Below are 20,010 nucleotides of genomic sequence, written 5' to 3'. Positions count from 1 at the left end.
CCGAGGCACAAACTTTATCTCGAAATATATGAAGTCCCTCTGGCAACAGTGCGGGGTCACCTACCGATTCACGACCCCCTATCACCCTCAAGGGAACGGACTAGTTGAGCGATTCAACCGCACACTCAAGGGAATGATTGGGGGATTGGAAGAGCCCCTCCGTCGCCAGTGGGATGTACTACTCCCGTGCCTCCTCTTCGCCTATCGAGAAGTTCCCCAGAAGTCCCTCGGCTTTAGCCCTTTCGAACTCCTGTACGGGCACCCTGTGCGAGGGCCCCTCAGCCTAGTCAAAGAAGGTTGGGAGATGGCCCCCCTAAAGACCCCTCCAGACGTCTTCAAGTACCTCCTGGCACTACGCAATCAGACCCGGCGCTTCAGGGAGATGGCAAAAGCGAACCTCGAGGCCAGTCAGGAGGACATGAAAAAATGGTACGATCAGAATGCCTCCTCCGTCGAATTCGAACCTGGTCAACAAGTGTGGGTGATGTCCCCACCGAACCATGTGCCTTGCAAGATAAGTGGACGGGGCCCTTCAAAGTGGTCGAACGCAAGAGCCCCGTCACCTACCTCATCGACATGGAGTCCCCCCGGAACCCCCTCCGGGTCCTCCACACCAACAGACTCAAACCCCACTTTGTGCGCTCGGAACTCAGCCTCCTGATGGCTACAGACAGTGGGGCGGAAGAAGACTCCGAGCCCCTCCCTGATCTCCTGAAGACCCAGGAGAACGACGGTTCCGTGGACGGGGTCCGGCTCTCCGATGCCCTCACCCCAGAGCAACGCCAGGGCTGCCGGGACCTCCTGCTGCGGTTTTCTACACTGTTTTCCCTCACCCCAGGGATCACCCCTTGGTGCTTGCACGACGTGGACACCGGGGACAGTCCCCCTATCGGACACCGGGCCTACCGCGTGCCAGATCGGGTGCGGGCCTGCATCCAAGAGGAAGTATCCAAGATGTTCACGCTCGGGGTCATCGAGCCCTCGGACAGCCCCTGGGCCAGCCCGGTCGTACTGGTCCCCAAAGCCGCTGCCCCCGGCACCACTCCTGAACTCCGATTCTGCGTCGACTATCGGGGCTTGAACGCTGTCACCCGGACCGACGCTCATCCTATCCCCCGAGCGGATGAATTGATTGACCGCCTGGGGGCTGCCCGCTACCTCAGCATCTTCGACCTGACAGCGGGCTCCTGGCAGATCGGTCTCACACCCCGGGCCCAGGAACGGTCCGCCTTTTCTACCCCCGATGGCCACTACCACTTCAAGGTCATGCCCTTCGGCATGAAGAATGCCCCCGCTACTTTTCAACGTCTAGTGAACCAGGTCTTGGCGGGGCTCGAAGAGTTTAGCGCCGCCTACCTGGACGATATCGCTGTGTACAGCCGCCACTGGTCCGACCACCTCCACCACCTCCAAGAGGTCCTGCAGGCCCTCCAGCTGGCCGGCCTCACGATTAAGGCCGGCAAGTGCCAAATTGGTCAAGGGTCCGTGACCTACCTCGGACACCAGGTGGGAAGCGGTCTGGTGGCCCCTCTGCAACTCAAAATTGCTGCCATCCAGTCCTGGCAACCCCCCGTCACGCAGACCAAGGTCCGAGCCTTCTTGGGACTCACCGGCTACTACCGGCGGTTCGTGAGGGACTATGGCAGCATTGTGGGGCCCCTCACGGGTCTCACGTCCAAAAACCACCCGAAGAGGATTAACTGGACCCCCGACTGTCAAGCGGCCTTCGAGAAGCTGAAGGCCGCCCTGTGCACCGCCCCTGTGCTCCAGGCCCCCGATTACAGTCGGGAATTCATGGTACAAACAGACGCCTCCGACCACGGCATCGGGGCGGTTCTTTCCCAGCTGAACCCCGAGGGTCTTGACCAGCCGGTGGCCTTCATCAGCAGACGCCTCCTGGCCCGAGAACAGCGCTGGAGCACAATCGAGAGGGAGGCCTTCGCAGTAGTGTGGGCCCTCAAAAAGCTCCGGCCCTATCTCTTCGGTACCCACTTCCGGGTGCAAACCGACCATCGACCCCTGCAGTGGCTAATGCAGATGCGGGGGGAAATCCCAAAACTATTGCGCTGGTCCATCTCCCTGCAGGGAATGGACTTCACTGTGGAACATCGACCGGGCCAAGACCACGCCAACGCAGATGGCCTGTCACGCTTTTTCCGCCTCGACGAGGAGAGTCCCCAAGAGGATGGGTGACTCTCCCCGCCTTCAGCTGGGGGGGACGCATGTTGGACAGGCCACATGAAGGGCTTGCTCCCCCCCCCGCACGACAGGGCCCAAACCCCGGACTCCCAGGTGTTACCCCCAAGGGCAACCCGCACCCCGTCTCCCAACGGAACTCCTGCCCCCGGACATCCATGTATCATGGGACCGAACCACTACCGGCTCCCCCGGCCGGATCAGCCGCCATCTTGGACACTGCGCCACGAGGCCGCGTGGCCTCAGCCCGACCCTAACCCTGGGCCTGGCCGGCCCCGACATCCCGGCACCACCATCCACCCAGGAGGTGAACGGACCACTTGGCAGGTCAATGGGAGAAAGAAGCGTCGAGGGCTCTCCCCCGCCAGGTGCCGATCACCCTCCAGCTCCCCCAGGCGCTGGCTCCACCCCCTGCTGGGTGTCTGGACTCCCTCATCCCGGACCCCCCGACCTCCAAGTGCGAGGGTCCGGACATCAAAGGGCGCCAGACCTATAACTAGGGCAGCTCCAGAGCAGGAAGGCAGTTGTATCCTGGAGTCGAGAGACACCGAGAGAACTCAGCCTTGACGGACTACTGGCGCTGCCGTAGCCCTGCCTTGTGAACTATCGTCCTGCCTGCTGGCGCTGCCGCGGCCTTCTGCAACATCCATCCTCGTCGGGACCTGCTGGTGCTGCCGCGGACCGTTGTAACGACCACCTTCATCGGGACCTGCTGGCGCTGCCGCGGACCGTGTAACGACCATCTTCACCGGGACCTGCTGGCGCTGCCGCGGACCGTGTAACGACCATCTTCACCGGGACCTGCTGGCGCTGCCGCGGCCCGTCCATGCTAGAACATCGAGCTCGAGGATTGTGAGCTATCCACCGTACCATCTCAGCTACCAGATTGGTAACCAGACTGTCCCGCTACCGCCTTTCCCCAAACCAAGAGACTCGAATCGAGGGGACCCCTGAGTCCAGACCTCCTTGTACCATTTCACCGTACCTTAAGATATTACCTATAAAGACCGCTACATCTTATCCTTGTGTGGTGTCTGTCTGTGGGGGGGAAGTTATTCATCTGTACGATCGCTGGAGACGGCTCTCCCCGGAGACCTCTCCCCTTGTCCTCGGCCGACCCTCCCGGTCCGTCTAACACTGAGTCTGTATAATAAAGGTGTTCCTCAGCCTCCAAAGTGCCTCATCTCTGTCACTGCCCATCTCTTGCCACTTTGCAGGTGTCATCTATGGCATAGTTGTCATAGATTGTGCATTTGAGTGTATGTGTACTTTGGCAACCTGCATGCAGTTCTTAATGGCTAATAATCTGTATTGTGCATGAAGTCCATGGTTGTGTATGTATTTGTGCAGGTTGCTCCCCCCAACGGGCTGTCACCGCATGCTGAGGATGTGTCGCCTGTGCTCTGCTCATCCTTCTGTTCACAGATCCTGTGTCAGTCATCTTTGATGATTGTTCCTCCATTTTCTCTGAGTGAGACATGAGTTACCTGACACTCCTTCATTTACGTACGCCTGTTGCAGTTGTCCTTTATGGCATCCATGGCTTTGTGTGATAGTTTTGGCCTATTTTCCAGAGCCTGCCGCCTGCTGCTGCAGCCCCTGCAGGGGCCCACCCAATTCCATGTTTCTGAAAGCCACACGCCTCTAAGATGCTCCTCCCTACCTCCCTCCACTCATTCATCATGCTGTCATCAGCTTGTCTGTGCCACTGTTGTGCCAACGTCGTGCCAAATGCACGACCACCAGCACCTGCAACGTGCACAGTGCACGGCCCTCATGTCCTTGCCTGACCCACATCACACAACAGGCTCATGTTGCAGCCACCCTCCAAGCAATGTACACACAAAATTCTGCAGCATGCTCTCAGGCATCCCCTAAGCGCACACACAAACCCTTTGCATGCAGGGTGTGCAACTCCAACTGCCTACACAACGATGCCTCGCCTTCCAGGCCCTGTCACACCAACCAGGTCATGTCCCTCCTACTCCACAGTGTCTCCGTCCAACAGCACGCCATTTGAGTCTGTTACCTCCTCAACACAACAGGGACACACATCACCCTCATTGCAGTGAGCTTGATAAATGCACCCAAAGCACACATCTTCTTCATTGCCATCTCAGACGGATACAAGATCTCCCACAGGGACGTCCCCAAGAATCCCATAGGATGAATTTCATTTTATTCACAAGTCCACCCTCAAAGTTAGAAATCCGGCTTGGCACAAACCCCCTGGCAACCCTCAGGGTAACACTCCTAGATAGATCTCCAGGCTGACATCCCCAATTTGGCAAAGCCATCAACACGTCCATCTTCACGCACGCCCTCACCTCCACAGGCTACATGTGGATGGGGGCCAGTGAGTTCTGGCTGGTGGAGAGCAACACCACCATCCATCAGTGGTCCATCAACATTTACATCCACGTCTCGGACAGGCAACGCACTAACACACACCCCACTACCAATCCCCCAAAGATGCTTGATGGAAGTCACCCCAGACAAGCTGTGTGGGACTGTGGAACCAACACCACCGCCACACCCTGCAACCTCACACACTGGATCAGCAAATGATCCACCAATGTTGCCACATTGACGGACTTTCCTGTGAAGCACAACAACAGTTAATCCACCTGGGACAAGGCAGACCTACTGGACTCACATAGATGTGGCCGGACTCTTGTGCCAAGTTAGCGACACAATGAACAATCCTTTGCCTTCAAAGCCTGTAAAATGGCACAAACAGACATCACCATATCAGCATCAAGGACAATTTGAGATCCTTCAGATAGGGCCGAGGCACTAAAACACAGGACATCAAGGAGCTCATCAGCATTGTGAGTACACTGACATTAGCTCCCAATCCACAAGACTGCCCACCCTTGCAAGGCAGAGGCAATCCCTTGCAACTTTCTAGCACTGCAGGGTCCTGGACTTACACGCAACGCTAGACACGCAGAGGCAGACAGCACTATTATCCGCGTGAACAAACCCCCTCAGGTTCTGGACTTCCATCTGCAGGAAATACAACACCCGGCTCATGTGCCACATCCACTGGAGATCTCCATCAGGCCCCTTCCAATACAACATCTGTTACACATCATTCCCCATCCTTGTAGCCCCCGCCCAGCACGTCATGTATGTATCCTTTGAGTTAGGCACATTCCATGGTAGATGGAGGCATGCAGTGACCCAGGCCCTTATTAGACAACGGACGGCAGACCCGCAGGCTCTCAAGGAACATCACCGTGCTTCCCTACCCAGGAAATGTAGTCAAGAAGACAGTCAACAAGCAACTGACAAACTGAGGCAAACGCTAAGAGCTCCAGGCAACCTGCACAAGAACATCTTCCACAGTAATCACACCACTGCAACCGTCAGCATGGCCACCACCACCACCAAGTTTGCACCACTCAACAATGGTGAGGCCACCCCCCTCGAACTCTGAACAGCATTCTACACAATGTGCTACCAAACTGTCAGCTCACACATCTCCAACACTGGTATCCAGAGTCTGGACCATTATGAAATCAAGTATTAGCTCACAAGCAAGTCCCGGGGAGTCTGCCTGGAGCCTTACGCATGTAGTACACTGTGGTCATCTGGACCATGCCCCAGGGATCATCTCTCAGCGTGTCAATCTTCAATGTGTCCATGACCCCCCTCTCCTCCATCACATGCGCACACAACCTCATCATCATCTCGTATGCCATTGACAGCCAGCTGCTCCTCACACTCACAAAAGACCATGCCATTTCCAGTTCCTAACTTACGTGAGGCATGAGGTGTGTTACAAAATGGCTAAACATCAGCCACCTGAGGATGGACTTGGCCAAGAATTGGGTATTCATCTGAGGATTGTCCCCTTACAGCTGTGCCAACTCCTTGTGTACCAATGACCGGGGCACTGCACCAGCACCCAGTGGCAACGCACACAAGTTTGTGTTCATCATGGACTGGTTGCTCACAATTGCCATGCAAATGAACAGCATCTGTACCTCATGCTGCAACACCCTCCGCATGATGCACATGATCCACAGATAGATCCACTCCAAGGCAAGACCGCCCGTAGCCAAGGTCCCCGACACCAGCCGGGTCAACTACAGCACCACCCTCTACGGAGCAAGAACAGCAAAAATCCTTGCTGACTTGTCAACATCCCGGGTGCATCTGCACAGCTCATCTTCGACTTCGCGCGCCCCAAACACATCACTGTCCACCTGAGATAGCTGCAATGGCTCAATGTCTGCTGCAGGATGACCTTCAAACTCCTCACCCACACTCAGGAGGCAGGCCCCAACCCAAGACCCCAAACCAACCTTGGACGTCTGTCTTCCAAGACCCCATTGTCCAACTCCCTGCATCCAATCTTGCCCTGTCCACCATTCTTCACAACCACAGGACTACAGCATGCAGCCGAAAGTTCTCTCACCTGGCCAAACAGACCTGGGACTCCCTCCCCGGGCCCCTCCACATGACCCATGACCTCTACGCCTTCATGATACTCTTCCACATTGGTCTGTCTGCACAGTATTGCAAGCCCCCCCTCATTAGCTTGAGGCCATCACATTTGAGTATTGTGCTCCATGTCTGTATTGGATAATACATTGCGACCCATGTGTGTCCTGTACCAGACTACGATCCCAGGGTATGCATGGCTGGCGTTAGTTCAACACTCAGGCATAGTTTAACATTTCCCCACACGTAGGTTGTGGACTCATGCAAAATGACTGCAACATCAAATTCCAATTAATGTGTTTTATTGTAGGTCTGGGGTGTGATTTGTGCAAAGAAATAGGTGCTGTACCGGGATCCTAGAATCCAAAGTTCACAAGGGGAGATGGTATCCTTGGCATTTGAAGTCATCATAGTCCAGACCACAGTCTTCGGCATCATTGGTCAGACTGTGACCAGCAAGACCATGTGGCAGAGAATGTCAGTCAATGAGGTGAATGATGTTGCACATGAAGGCTAGGTGCCATGCCAGGTGACCTGGGAGATGTGGATGGCCTGCTGCTTCTCACGGTCTTTTCCGTGGACGACCCAGCTTCCTTGCGGGACCCTCATATTCAGGCCTTGACGATGCTTGGGACGCTCCGTCGGACGAATCCTCCTCCTCCTCCCTCCCTGTGGCTGGTGTTGGTCTTCGCCTGGTGGCACAGGGAGGGTTGCCCATGTTGCCGGTGATCCGACGGAGTCAATGGCTTATGTCCGTTTGCACCGCCAGGAGCTCAGCCAGTCTTGCCTCCATCCATCCTTGGTGTTCTTGTTGACTGGCGTGTTGCTCGGCCTGCTGGTTCTTGATTTCTGTGAGGGTCTCCAGTACCTGGCTGAGGACCCTGGTGTCACGCCAGTATGCGTCGATGATGCTGCGTACGTGTGTCATACCGGTCCCTTCAGCTGGCTGGTCAGGTTCTCGCCTCCGCCTGCCTCCACTCCCACCACCGCTGCCCACACGAGCCTGGCCTGCTGTTGTGGGCACATCGGGTCTCCGGGACCCCTGAGGGATGGCAGTGGTGGTGTTGTCTGCCTCCTCCTGGGTGCCCGGCGAACCTGGTCCCTCCAGGTCAGACTGGCTCAGTTGTTCAGTGCGGGCAGGGCTCCTGGGTGTCTCCTGGGATGTGGCAGGAATGGGGGTGGTGGTTGGCACAGATGTTCCTGAAGCAGGTGCTGCAGGGTGTCGGACACCAGAGGGTCCAGGTGGATCGAGGTCATCCACGGAGTGTTGAGAGGCGTCGCTGCCGGTGGGATCCGGTTCCTCCCGAGCCTGGGACTGTGATTCTTCCCCCCCATTGCTGGGGGGAGATTCATCACGTCGCCCTGTGTGTGAGAGAAAGACAATGTTAATGCTGTATCATGCGACATCCATTTTTCATACATATTCAAGCTGTCACAGTTCCTCCAGGTAGTTGTATGTGCCTAGCATTCTCCTGCATGTTCACTTGTGGATGGGTATGTTGCGGGGGCAAGATTGATATGTGCTCCTGACTCTTTGACCTGTTGGTTTTAGTCTTGGTTGCTTCTGGGGCTATGTATTGGTCTGGTTGTGAGACATGTCCATTGTGAGAGTGTGTAAATACTTTGGCTATCCCAGGGGTGTGTGGTTATATGAGGGGTGTGTGTGACAGGGCCTTCTGGTGGGTGTAGTGTGATTTGGCAGTGGGTCTCCCAGGTGCTGTAGCTGTCCCCCCATGGAGCATGCTGCAATGAGAGTGAGTGTGAGTTCCTGTCCTAGATATCTGAGCTTGTTGTGTTGTTGTTTGAGTTTTAGTGGTCAGAGGAGGGCCTTGTGCTGCCTACATCAGGGCCAAGTGTCAGCTATCTTGTCAGTACTTTGCCAGTTCCTGTGCATTGAGCATGGTGCATGGGTATGTACCTGTGCCATATGGGATCAGGGCAATGGTGTGTGATTGTGAGTTGAAGAATGCGTTTTGTGAGGCCCCCCCCTCCCAGCATGACGTACATCTATTGTTGTGTTGGTGGTTCGTGTAGCATTGGACATGGCTTGGCCTTGCTTTGTGAATGTGGCATAAACATGTTAGTGGCATGAGCGTTGTTTTTGAGTGTGGTTGTGTCCGGTGAGGGCTTGGGGGTAGTTGCATGCAGTTTGTGTAGTTGGGGTGTGGCTGCCATTCCCCCATGTTCCATGAGTTGTTTGAATACTCACCAGGCTCTGGAAGTCCTTGTAGTCCGTGTACTCCCACCGGCAGGAGCAGGGCCATCACCTTCTCCTCCCAGGGATGGTAATGTACCGGTCTGCGGGGCAGCCCACCTCCAGTGATGTTGGTCTGGGCGTAGGCTTCATTCATCTTCCTCTTGACTGCCCTCCGCAGATCGTACCACCTGGCTTGGCATTCGTTCCTGGTCCTTCTGATGGGTGCAACAGCATTGACCCTAGCGACGATCCTCTGCCACAGGCGTGATTTTTCGGCTACGCTGGTCTGTCTGACCAATGTTCCAAAGAGCTGTGGCTCGACTCTGATGACTTAATTGACAAGGATGTCCAGCTCCTCCCTTGTGAACTTTGGATTCTTGTCTGTGGGCATGGTGTGGGGTGAGGGTGTGGCTGGTTGTGGGTGTGTGTGTGTGAATGTGAAGGTGTGTGTGTGAATGTGAAGAGGGGGTATGTGTGAAGGAGTTTGTGTGAAGGTGTATAGGTTAAGATGTATGGGTGCAGATGTTGGGGTGTGCTCTGTTGCTGTGGTGAGTCTGTTCCAAAGGCTCATGGTTAGTGTGTGTGGGCCCTTTTTATTGGTCCATTTGTGGGTGGGCCTGAGTTTGAAATGTTGGTGGGTGTGTTATAAGGGGTGTTTGTGATTTTGGGCCTCTGTTTGCCTGTTTGGATGTGGCCATGGTGAGTGATTTAGATGTTTTGTTGAGTGTAGAGGTGTTTTGTGGTGTCGTGTGAGTCAAATTGAGCCTCCTTGTGCTGTTTTCCAGTGCCCTGGTTCAGTGTGAGTCGTTTCAACCTCGGGTATGTACGGTGCGTACATACGCGATGTTGTTATACCGTGCTGGCATACCCGTGGTTGTTGTAAGGTCCGTACATACGCGATGCTGGGGGACGGTGCTGGTGTACGTGGCGTACTAGTACGGGGATGGTGTACGAGGCGTACTAGTACGGGGCTGGGGTACGGGGCTGGGGTACGGTGCGTACAGGTACAGGGCCGGTGTACGGGGCGTACTAGTACGGGGCTGAGGTATGGTGCATCCAAGTACGGGGCTGGTGTACGGGGCGTACTGGTACGGGGCTGGGGTACGGGGCTGGTGTACAGGGCGTACCAGTATGGGGCTGTGGTGTGGGGCTGGTGTACGGGGCGTACTAGTACAGGGCTGGGGTATGGGACTGGAGTACAGGGCGTACTAGTACGGGGCTGTGGTACGGGGCTGGTGTACGGGGCGTACTAGTAGGGGGCTGGGGTACGGGTCTGGTGTACGGTGCGTACAAGTACGGGGCTGGGCTACGGGCTGGTGTACGGGGCGTACTGGTATGGGGCTGGAGTATGGGGTGTACTAGTACAGGGCTGGGGTACGGTGAGTACAGGTACGGGGCTGGTGTATGGGGCGTACTAGTACGGGGCTGGGGTACAGTGCGTCCAAGTACGGGGCTGGTGTACGGGGCATACTAGTACGGGGCTGTGGAACGGGGATGGTGTATGGGGCGTACTGGTACGGGGCTGGGGTATGGGGATGGTGTACAGGGCATACTAGTATGGGGCTGTGGTACGGGGCTGGTGTACGGGGCGTACTAGTACAGGTCTGGGGTACGGGTCTGGTGTACGGTGCATACAAGTACGGGGCTGGGCTACGGGGCTGGTGTACGGGGCGTACTAGTACGGGGCTGGGGTACGGTGCGTACAAGTAAGGGGCTGGGGTACGGTGCCGACATACAGGGGGGTGTACGGTGATGACATGCAACGTCCCGCACGGACAAAATTCCGTACGACTCGTATCCCGGGCACAAGTTTACCCGTGATTCGGGTCGTACGGAGTTTGGTCCGTACGGGACGTTTTCCATACGCTTGTGAATTCGGGATGCCGGTACGGATCGTACTTGTGCGGTCGGACTTCAGTTTTACGAGTTGTACGTAAAACTGTCCGGGACGTCTCGGGGACTTTTTCCCAATACGATTCGTATGTATTTTTCACATACGAATCGTACTTCACCGGTGGGACGGCCCTTGTACGATTCATACGTAAAAAAAATACGGATACGAGTCGTACGGGGAAATTTTTTACAGGATCGGAATCGGCACCTTAATGTCAAAACAATTGTTATAAATAAAAATAAATACAAACTAATTAATGCACTATAATGTTTGTAAAATATATATTAGATAATAATATATACAATATATATGTATTTAATATAGATTAAAAATAATGTGAAAAATATAAGAAATAAAAAATATAAAAATGTAATAAATAGACACGTATCCTGATTTGGATGTCGGTCAGTACGCCTCCGACCGCTCATCGGAGGCTTACTGACCGACATCCTTGGTTTGAACTCCGACTGCCATATTTCAATGAGGATGGACCACCCGCTATGCATGCGGCGGTCCCGCATATGCAATTTGGATGCGCCTGCCACACAGGCAGGTGCATCCTGTATTTCTAACATTGCAGCGGGCCGTGCTGCCAGCAGCACCCACCGCAAGGTTAGAAATGCAAGTTGTGCATTTGAATGCACAACGTGACAGGCACCGCGCGGTGCCTGGCACGTTGTTCATGCAAATGCAGGGGGGTACCATAGGTACCCCCCATGTGCACCCCCCATCCCCCAACACCCTTGGGGCCCGATATGGGCCCCCAACAGCAAGGACCGATTGCCTTTCCATGGTGGCAATGCCGCCATGGAAAGGCGAAAGACCGCCTGCTACATAATATGGACGGTGGTGTCTTCCAGACACAGCCTCCATGTTATGGGCTTTTTCCACCCGGTCAACGAGTCAACCGGCGGAAAACCGGCTGAAGGTCTTTCCGGCCGCCGGGGTCCCCACCGCCATAGTAATATGGCGGGGGGAAATGGGTGAAGGGCGGTGGATTATGGTGAGCGGATCGCCACCACCATGTGGGCGGTGGCGATCTGCCCGCCATTGTAATCGACCCCTAAGAGTCCAAACCTGCTAGTCAATGTGACTGGCTTCCGATGGGCTCAAGCAGCCCGTCAGCCAGTCGAAAGGACCTCATAATCCCTAACAGACGGCGTTTCCTACGTCGAGATGATGATAGCTCTTTCCAACAGCAGTTCCAGGTCGGCCTTTCTGACATGAAACTGCTGTCGGAAGGTGTTTTTGGGGCCCCTAGCAATCAATCTATCAATCAATCAATGCATTTATATAGCGCACTACTCACCCGGAGGGTCTCAAATAGGCCTGGGCAAAGCACTACGCTACGCTCCCGAAGTTTGCGAAGTTCGCGCTACTTCGCACTACGCGAACTGCACGTAGCACAGTGCGAACACGCGTAGCGTAGTGTTGCGTAGTGCTGCGGTCATTTTTTGCATGCTCGCGGTCCTCAACGTCAAGTTGGCGACCGCGAGCAAGCAAAATGACATCCCGGCGAGACTTTTTCCTTGTTCACGATCAGCAACATCAAGTTGGCGATTGCGAACAAGGAAAATAAACCTCCCGGCAAGATCCCCAACGCGAGGAGGTCAGGTTTCTCATTGCGAGGGGTCGCGTATGCTCGCGACCGCTCGCGATGAGAAACTACCAGTTCGCGTTGAGAAAGCTGCCGCTCGAGTAAAAATCTCCTCGAGCAGCAGAAAACTACAGCTCGCACTGTGCAAGATGCCATTTTCAATGATTGCACAGTGCCGGTTGCTTGTCCGCACTGTGCAATCATTGAAAACAACATCTTGCACAGTGCGAACATGTTACTACGCAGTTGGCGAAGTGCTACGCGAAGTTCGCGTAGTGCGAACTGCACTTTGCGTAGCTTCGCGAAGTGCTACTTCGCGAACTACGCCCACCCTTAGTCTCAAGGCGCTTGGGGAGGGGGGGTCCGCTACTGCTTGAACAGCCAGGTCTTGAGCTGCTTCCTGAAGGCGAGGTGGTCTTGGGTCAGGCGGAGGTGGGTTGGGAGGGAGTTCCAAGTCTTGGCGGCCAGGTAGGAGAAGGATCTTCCTCCTGTGGTGGCTCTTCGGATGCGGGGGACGGCGGCGAGGGCGTGGTTGGTCGATCGGAGCTGGCGTGTGGGAGTGTAGAAGTTGAGGCGGCTGTTGAGGTATCTCGGGCCTTGGTTGTGTAGGGCTTTGTGTGCGTGGGTGAGGAGACGGAAGGTGATTCTCTTGTTGACCGGGAGCCAGTGCAGGTCTCTCAGCTGTCCGGAGATGTGGCTGTGTCGGGGGATGTTGAGGATGAGTCTCGCAGAGGCGTTCTGGATCCGCTGGAGTCTCTTCTGGAGTTTGGCAGTGGTTCCGGCGTAGAGGGAGCTGCCGTAGTCTAGTCGGCTGGTGACGAGGGCCTGGGTGACCGTCTTCCTGGTCTCGGTGGGGATCCACCGGAAGATGTTACGAAGCATGCGCAGGATGTTGAAGCACGACGAGGAGACGGCGTTGACTTGTCTGGTCATGGAGAGGGAGGAGTCCAGGATGAATCCCAGGTTGCGTGCGTGGTCTGTTGGTTTGGGTGCGCTGCCCAGGGCGGGGGGGCACCAGGAGTCATCCCAGGCGGAGGGCGAAGAGCCCAGGATGAGGACTTCCGTCTTGTCTGAGTTCAGTTTCAGGCGGCTGTTCATCATCCATTCGGCTACGTCTGTCATCCCTTCGTGTAGGTTGGCTCTGGCGGTGGCGGGGTCGTTGGTGAGGGAGAGGATCATCTGGGTGTCGTCGGCGTAAGAGATGATGTTGAGGTTGTGTTGGCGTGCGATGGCCGCAAGGGGGCTCATGTAGACATTGAAGAGGGTGGGGCTGAGCGAGGAGCCTTGAGGAACGCTGCAGATGACTTCGGTGGCTTCTGATCTGAACGGGGGCGAGGCGGACTCTCTGTGTCCTTCCGGCGAGGAAGGAGATGATCCATTCTAGTGCCTTCTCTTGTATTCCGACGTTGCTGAGGCACTGCACTAGGGTGCGGTGGCAGACAGTGTCGAATGCCGCGGAGAGGTCCAGGAGGATGAGGGCCGCAGTTTCTCCGTTGTCGAGCAGGGCTCGGATGTCATCGGTGGCTGCGATGAGGGCGGTCTCGGTGCTGTGGTTGGCCCGGAAGCCAGACTGCGAGAGGTCGAGGGATCCGTTCGTCTCGAGGAAGGCGGCCAGCTGCTTGTTGACGGTCTTCTCGATGACTTTGGCCGGAAACGGGAGGAGCGAGATGGGGCGGTAGTTTTTGAGTTCGGTGGGGTCCGCTGATGGTTTCTTTAGTAGAGCGCTGAGTTCGGCGTGCTTCCAGCTCTCCGGGAAGGTAGCGGTGTCGAAGGAGGTGTTGATGATGTCCCGCAGGTGGGGTGCGATGACAGCGTTGGCCTTGTTGAAGACGTGGTGAGGGCAGGGGTCGGTTGGAGATCCGGAGTGGATGGAGTTAATCGTGCGTCGGGTTTCTTCGGTGTTGATCGGGGTCCAGGCGTGGAGGGTGATGGTGGGGGTGCCGGTGCTGTCATGGGGTGCGTTGGCTGTGTGATGAAGCTGTTGTGTATGTCTGCGATCTTGTTGTGGAAGTAGGAGGCGAGGGAGTTGCAGAGGTCTTGTGATGGGGTGATGTCGTTGTTTCCGGCGTTGGGGTTGGAGAGCTCTTTGACGATGTTGAAGAGTTCCTTGCTGTTGTGTGCGTTGTTGTCCAGTCGTTCCTTGAATGCGGTTTTCTTGGTGGTGTGGATCAGTTGGTGGTGTTTTCGAGTGGCGAGCTTGAGGGTGGTGATGTTGTCTAGTGTTGGGTCTCTGCGCCAGGCTCTCTCGAGGGCTCGGCAGTTCTTCTTGGAGCTCTTGAGTTCGTCGGTGAACCATGGTGCTTTCTTACTGCCGGGTCTGCTAGGCAGGGTCCTCAGAGGGGCGAGGTCGTCTGCGCAGTTGCTGATCCACTTCGCGAGGTTGTTTGCGGCCTGGCTGGGGTTCGCTGAGCTGGCGGGGGGGTCCTGGCTCAGGGATGCGGCGAGCTGGTCGGCTGTGATCTTGTTCCAGCTTCTTCGTGCAACCTGTTGCTGGTGGTGATGGACCGTGTTCTTTCTGAGGCTGAAGTGGACGCAGCTGTGGTCCGTCCAGTGGAGTCCGGTGGCATGGCTGAAGGCGATGTCCTTGCTGGATGAGAAGACGGGGTCGAGTGTGTGTCCGGCGTAGTGGGTGGGGGTGGTCACCAGCTGCTTGAGACCGAGGTTGGCGAGGTTGTCCAGCAGGGTGGTGGTGTTGTGGTCGTTGTTGTTCTCCAGGTGGAAGTTGAGGTCCCCGAGGAGGATGTAGTCAGCGGAGGGGAGGGCGTGCGGGCTGATGAAGTCGGTGATGTCTTCGCTGAATTGTGTGCGTGGTCCCGGGGGTCTGTAGATGAGGGTGCCTCTGAGGGTGGTCTTGGGGTCGGTGTGGATCTGGAAGTGCAGGTGTTCGGCGGTTGTGAGGGTGTCGTCGGTGTTGGACGTGATGCGGATGGTGTTCCTGTGGATGATGGCGATGCCTCCTCCGGTCTGATTGCCGCGGTCCCTCCGGGTGATCTTGTATCCGTCCGGGATGGCGATGTCAGGCGCTGAGGAGGCATTCATCCAGGTTTCTGTGAGGAAGGCGACGTCTGGTGATGTTGTGTCGAGCAGGTTCCAGAGCTCTACGGCGTGTCTGTGGACGGAGCGGGTGTTGAGCAGGATGCACTTCAGGTGGTTGCTGCTGGTGCTCGGCTTGGTGGGTGCGGGTGCAGTGCAGGTCCGGATGCAGGTGAACTTGCAGGAGTGTCAGCTGAAGGGTCCGTGGGTGCGTCTCGGAGCAAGGCTCCCATCCCTCCACGGCCTCTGGCTGTGGCCCAGGGGGGCACCTATGGTGAACCCATGAAAATCTCTGCACTGTGTGGAAGGCTCCATGAGGTGCCTGCCACACGGTGCAGTGAATAACACAAACTCCCATTTCTCTATGGTAGCTTATGCTGCGGGCTATTTCCACCCGCAGTACCAGCTACCATAGAGAAATGGGAGTTTGCAACTGCACCAAATGCGGTCGCATCCTAATAAGGTGTGCTTAACCGACGAGCTATGGTTGGTCAATTCCCACTCTGCACATTCCCCCGACATTGTAATGAGGCCCTTAATGTCTATTTACATGCAAAACTGTCTTTTCTATTTTTCTATACTACTTTAAAATATGTATGATTATATTAAATATAACAATATATTGTTAAAGATGTAAATTAAACAATATGAACAAAAATAATATTACTTAATAAATGTGATTTTAAAAGATCTTTCATTACAAATAGTAATAAATGTCTATTTATACTATATTCTCAAAACTGCAATTAATCTACTGGTCATACATCAAAAATATATATATTATTCTATTTATGTTACAATATTAATTAAAAACCAATGGAAACAATTAATAATAAAACCTGATCTATGTTTCTAAAATAAATCTACATTTTTGGTATATTAAAATTACATAAATATTTAAAATACCAAATTCAATGTCTTATCTATATAAATAAAAATTACGTTTGCCAAAAATATATATGTGTTTGTTAATTGAAAATATGAAACACTACACATACATAACTTACTATTCGCAGCTCCAAACTACCTTGAGTCAGGGAAGGTGCTGGACACTAAACATATATAATTTTCTATTCCCACTCCAAACTAACTTAAGTCATAGAAGGTGATGGACACTCTGGAGCTCATTACGATGTCGGGCGAAAAGCCTCCGCCCGACACCTACTCGGATTCGGGACTGACCGACTTGTGGTCAGCAGTTCCGACCACTGGATAATGATGCGACTAAACACGATTCGGTCGGATTCCCATTGTTTCCTATGGGAGCTCGTTTAACGCCTGACAACCGATCGTAATACAGGCTCTTATGGGAAAATGGGGTTTGTGCGAAAAACCCTTAACCTTGTCGTAGGCACCACACGGTGCCTACCACACAGTTCAGGGTTTTAAAGAGGGTCCCTTATGGGAAGAGGATGTAGCCTAATGGCTAGAATGGTCAATCTCAAATCTGGGGAACTGGGTTTGAGTCTCGGAAACGACCCTCAACATCCTGTGATTCTGGCCAAATCACTTAATCTCCCCATGCCTAACAAAAATGAATGTGTCCTTGTGTAAGCAACTGGTGCTCATGTAAAGTGCTCTGATACCCGATACCTTTGGGTCTAGTTTGTGCTATATAAATATCTGGGGGAAAAAAAAGGTGCTTCCTCGGCCACCAACTGAAGACCACAGGGGCCAAAGTCACTGGAAATTGACATCGTAATCCTGACGGCGGAAACGCTGTCCATAGGGATGTACAATGCGTTTCTGCCTGACACAAATATTCCGCGAGTCGGTTGGAAATGATTCGGAATAAATGAGTGGTTTAAATTCTGACCACGAACAACGTAATCGGGCAGTCGGAATGTAAACCGACCTAGTCGGTTGGAAGAGCTCCAACGCGGTCGCAAAGATACCGACTTTAGGGAGGAGGTTTTTCGCCCGACGTCGTAACGAGCCTCTAAACATATTGGATTTACGATTCCCAAACCAAACTAGTTAACGTCATATAAGATGCTAAACAGTAAACATACATATATTACTATTCCCACTACAATCTACCTCTAAACAACAAAGGTGCTGGACACTAAACAAACATATTACACTATTCCCACTACAATATAGCTTACATAAAAAAGATACTGTACTTAAAGCATACATATATCTTAAATCATAAAAAGTAGTAAAAAAAACCCCACAATTTTATGTTAGTACTAAAATATACCTTAATTTAAGTTAGAATTTCATCATTAAACCTATTACTACACCAAAATAACTTAAACCATGCAAAGTGCTAAACAATAAGCAATATTAACATATTGTGAACTCTCAAATATAAATAGTTATATTAATAATTGAAAACATTTAATTCTAAATGTTCTAATATATATTCAAAATAAGGGCTTGATTATGAGTTTGGCAGTCTTCTGACCACCAGACTCACGGTGGCGCAGCAGTGGTGGTCCACCGTCAGCCGTATTATGACTTCTAAAGTCTTTGTGGCAGAGGAACGTTGGCTGCACCAGAGAACAGTCATTCCCTGGTGGTGTCACAGGAGCACCACAAAACAATATGCTAAGAAGGGACTGGCGCAGTCCCACTCAGGATGTTACGAGTTCTTGGACCGCCAGCCTTTTCATGGTGGAGCCTGCGATGAAAAGGCTTGTGGTGCAGGAACAAAGCGGGTCCTACAGGGCCCCTATGGCCACACCGCCATAGGGATACATTCAGGGGGGCACAAAATGTACCCCCTGTCTGTATCCCCCACAAAGTTCTAGCACGGCATGGAGGTGGACATCTATGCGGTGCTGGAACTTTTTTGCTGTTCCCATTGCGGTGCCTGTTTTCCAGGCACTGCCATGGGGAGGTCAGAGAACCGCCGACTGTATTTACGGTCGGCAGTGCTTCCATGGCTTTGGCGCAGCGGAAGCAGTATTGTGCTGTCGCCCCTGTTCCAAAGTCATAATCAAGTCTAAGGGGGTGATTGTAGCGTTGTTTGGGACCGCCGCCAGATATGCGGCGGTCCTACCACTGCAATTAAGATGCGCCTGCCATACTGGCGGGCGCATCCATGGCTTTTAACATTGCGGGCGCACCGTACGCAATGTTAAAAGTGCTTGCACTGCATTCTCCTGCACTATATGGCAGTCACCACGTGGTGCCTGCCACTTGGTCCATGGAAAGGCAGGGGGTACCATGGGTACCCCACAGTGCAGCGACACCCCCCAAACAAGGGGGGCAGCAATGGGCCCCAAAACTCGATCCCCGCCAGACTTCCGATGAAAAGGCCTTTCTAAACCCACATCCTAATTTGGTGCATGGTGTCTTCTAGGCACCGCCACCATTTTAGTGGCCCTGAACGGTCCGCCAGGCAATTGGTGCGATTGCCTTTGGCGGTGAAGCGGCGGACGGACGTTGCGTCTGCCGTGGTACCCACTGCAATCCTAATTTGGCGGTCGGTAAAAGGCTTTGTGATGGCGGAAGGACCGCCACCGCGGGCCCGGCGGTGACGGTCCTTCCGCCATCATAATGACCCCCTTAGTCATCTCTATATAATAATAAATCTAAATTAGTCATAAATGAGTATAATTTTTTCTGTTTTTTTTAAACCTTTAAATTAATTTTTTTATTTTTTCCAATTCAATTGTTTGCAATTAGTCTATTAAAACCATTACAAAAATGTTACATATAAAAAAATCCTACTTAAATAAACAATTTCAAATAAAAATACAAATTAATCAAATACATATTGTTTATTTCTAATTTAAATATTTAAAATGCACAACTACCTTTTTTCAAATTATTGACTAAAATCATAGTATGAAAAGTAAATGCTTTTTTAAATTTTAAATCAAATTTAAATCAACTTATTTTACCAAACACAACAATATTTCACTTTTTTATTTTACAATGTGTTTTTAAATAACAGATGTTTTAGAATTAAGAGCCCGATTAAGATGGCGGGCGGATATAAGAAGCGAGACCAACCAACTAGCCGTCGATGTTCCCCCCATAGGGATTACGATGCGACTGCCGGCGACCAGGGCCTGATTAAGATGGAGAGTGGACATAAGAAACGGGACGGACCAACTAGCCGGCGATGGTCCCGCCACAGGGATTACAATGCAACTGCCTGCAAGGCGGTCACACCTTGTATTCTTTGCGATGGGTTCTGCTGGCTGCAGTACCCGCCACAATGCACATGGTGCAAGGATATGTAGGAGGGCACAATAAGTGCCCCCCCGTGTCCACATCGGAGGGCCTAGGTAGAAGGGGGGCTTGATTCCTGCCTGTTCATGGCGGGTTAATCGCCGTGAACAGGTGGACAGAAAGGGACATCGTAACCCCTATGGCAGTGCCTGGTAGGCACCACCACCATTGTAGGGAATACGGCCCCGTCCGTCACACAGGCGGTCTCAAGGAGCCTGTCTGATGCATCCTCCCGCCATTCAGATTTGGCTGGCAGATATGATGGGTCCGATGGCGGTGGAACCGCCACCAATGGCGGTGGCGGTCTCCCCATCATCCTAATAGGGCCCTAAGTAAACATAATCTGTGAATTTATATAATTTGATTTAATTTTTAATTTTATCTTTACAGAAATATACATAACATTGTTATGAATTTATAAATGATTCGATACTAAATTTAAATTTTATAATA

The sequence above is a fragment of the Triturus cristatus genome, chromosome 7 (genome assembly GCF_964204655.1).
Source record: "Triturus cristatus chromosome 7, aTriCri1.1, whole genome shotgun sequence".
Lineage (NCBI taxonomy): Eukaryota > Metazoa > Chordata > Amphibia > Caudata > Salamandridae > Triturus > Triturus cristatus.
This window is presented reverse-complemented; position numbering follows the sequence as displayed.